The sequence below is a fragment of the Myotis lucifugus genome, unplaced genomic scaffold (assembly GCF_000147115.1).
Source record: "Myotis lucifugus unplaced genomic scaffold, Myoluc2.0 scaffold_366, whole genome shotgun sequence".
NCBI lineage: Eukaryota > Metazoa > Chordata > Mammalia > Chiroptera > Vespertilionidae > Myotis > Myotis lucifugus.
Window position 1 is genome coordinate 985378 of NW_005871414.1, and position 2845 is coordinate 988222.

The window sequence follows — 2845 nt, forward strand, 5'->3', positions numbered from 1 at the left end:
CAGGGGTGCAAAGGTGGGGGGGAGGGGCTGGCCTTGCACAGGCCCAAGTCTCATCCAGCCACAGGCATCAGTCTGCAAAGTTCAAACTTCCCTCAGTCGTGCATTAAATGTTTTTCAAATGCAAACTTGCAGACTTCTTTCACAAATCAAACCATGAAACCAGTTTGCTCTGTCTTTACCCAGCTTATGCATGCATGCTGGTCTCAAGGAATGAGACGTGAATCTTTTTCAAAAAGATTTGGGGGGAAATATGACCCAGTAAAAGTCTGAGCCAAATTTCTGAAAAATACAATGCCCAGAACTTCTGTTTCCAATGAATGTGAGGTGGGTGTCCAAAGGGGGAAGCCCCCGTTAAGGTCGCACTGGGATAAACGATACTTTTGTCCTGCTGGTCTAAGAGGCTGGAGGGACAGCCATCCTCAGTCCGAGAGTGATTATGGCAGGTGACGGTTCAAGTGATTCAAGGTTCAAATGTTTCCCCAAACTCTTGGAACCATAAGAAGACGGTGACCTGCCCAAGCCTTCCCCATCCCCACCCACATGAAACGGGAGACTCCCAAAGCCCTGAAAATGAAATGCCACACAGCATCACGGTGCCGATGTCTGCCCAGCACAGCAGGTCACAGAATTCCCGGACCCGAGTGTGTTCTGCGATGTTTATGCTGAGTGTGGAGGCAGAGCCGTCAGCCAGAAGCCTCTCTGGCAGGAGAGCTGGTGAGCCTCTTTCAGGAGCACAACAAGCCAACGCCACCACGCCCACCCCACCTCCTGGAATCTGCTGAGATTGGCAGGGGGTTGGAATCCGTCCACAAGTTTCAACTCCCCAAATCACAACCAATCACAATCCCCACGTAACTGGTCCTGGCTCTGGGCAACACTGACCCTCAAACCACATCCACCTTCTGGAAGTACTTAAAATCACCCAGCATTGCTCAGAAGTGAGGGCAGAGCCCCCGCCCCCACCCCTTTTTTTTAATAGCTAGAAAGTTAACTTGAGCTACTGCAAATTCTAGGGTGGAATGTTTTCACGTCATTTCAGCACATCAGTTCTCCAGGCCTTGTTAAGCAAAATTCTGGAATGGACGCATTTACGGGGGTGGAAAGCAGCTATTTTTAGGCCATCTTCAGAAGCATCTTGAAAACAGCGCTTTTGTGAGCAACTTCTGCAGAGGTAAGGGGGTGGTGATCTTTCGCCTCTCTACTGTATCAGGAGGGTCGGATCCACACAACCATCTATGCACCTACTATGTGTACTGTGCCGACCTTCTCTCCTGGCTGTACCAATTAACCGGGGCAATGGGGCGGGGCCCGGGAGGACAAGCCTGAGCAGACTCCATTCCACACTTCTGCTCTCCTAGGTAAGCAGGTCATCCATTGGCCACAGTGCAGCTTGCTATGGGGTCGGAAATAGCCACGTGCCTGTGCAGGAATCAAGGAGGAGTAGGGGTTTCAGAAAACCTCCTTCTACTGTGCCTGGGACAATTCACCCCCCATACTCGGCACGCGACTCGGCCAGCTGGGGAGATACTGCCACAGGCTCTGCTCCCTGCCCTCTCGTCTCTGTTACCCACTGAGAGGCACTGTGGCTAGTGCAGGTTCTGGAACAGCAGCTCGGCTAGCAATGTCACTTTGAACAATCTGTCCACTCTCTCTGAGCCTTATTTCTCCTCACCTACCAAATGGCAATGATCACAGTCAACACTTCACAGTGGGTCTGCCCGGCCAGCATGGCTCAGTAGTTGAGCATCGACTTATGAACCAGGATGTCACGGTTCCATTCCCGGCCAGGGCACATGCCTGGGTTGAGGGCTTGATCCCCAGTAGGGGGTATGCCGGAGGCAGCCAATCAATGATTCTCTCTTATCATTGAAGTTTCTATCTCCCTCTCCCTTCCTCTCTGAAATACATACATACATATATACATATATATATTTTTAAAAGAGCAAGTGGCAAAGAATGCCATGAGCAAAACACAATGTCCGGTATGCAGTAGGCATTAATGTTACCTCCTTCCCCTACTTTATTCACCTAACTTCCTAGTACCTGCTATGTGCCAAACACTCTTCCCCAGAGCCAGAAGCTATAATCCCAGTGTTGTGTGCAAGAAGAAAGCAAAAGGAAAAAAGTACCTCGTGAATTAACAGGAGGATAAAATGTTTAATATGTCACTTCTCTGAGTCAAGCAACTCATAGGTCTTGAGACTTTGCGGTCCCTCGTCTCTGGTTCCAAGAGGAGGCCGAGGCACAACATTGAACATGTAAGGACACGTGAACCCAGGACATGTAAGGGAGGCGCACAGGGGGACACATCTGAGCTGAGTAGTTTAGGAGACCAACGTGGCCTGAGAGGGCAGCCAAAGAGGAACCAAGAGTCACCCAGGAACAGAACGACTGGTCATGCATCAGACCTTCCTACAGAGAATATGGTACAAAGAGCAGCCCACCTGGGCCAGGTCTGGCTCCTCCTGGACTTTCTGGCTTCACACTGCCGGGGGTTCACCTTCCCTCGTTGGCCCTGGCCCACCTGGTCTGGAACTCTCCCCCCAGACCCTCTCTAGACCAGGCTACTGCCCTCCTCTTTCAGTGCACCTGCAACTGTGCTAAAACCACCTGGGCTGGGCTGCCTCCTCCGCTCAGCGTCAGCTCCACAAAGGCAGGGATGAGTCATTTTGCTCCCTGCGGGTCCCACAGCCTGGACACCTGGACCAGCTGCCACACACACACCTCCCTACCCTCACACCCCCAGTGCTGAATGACAGGCAGTGCTGCCTGCTGGAGAGCGGATGCAAAACGTGCATGGACTTCTACACTGCTCCAGACCAGGCCACCTCTGAACCCCAGCAGA

General features: G+C 51.9%; 1 protein-coding gene across 10 annotated transcripts in view; it reads right to left on the minus strand.

Moving 5' to 3' along the window:
• FLNB (filamin B) overlaps nucleotides 1-2845 on the minus strand; it is a 134852-nt gene that overhangs the window by 83900 nt on the left and 48107 nt on the right. The window lies entirely within an intron of this gene.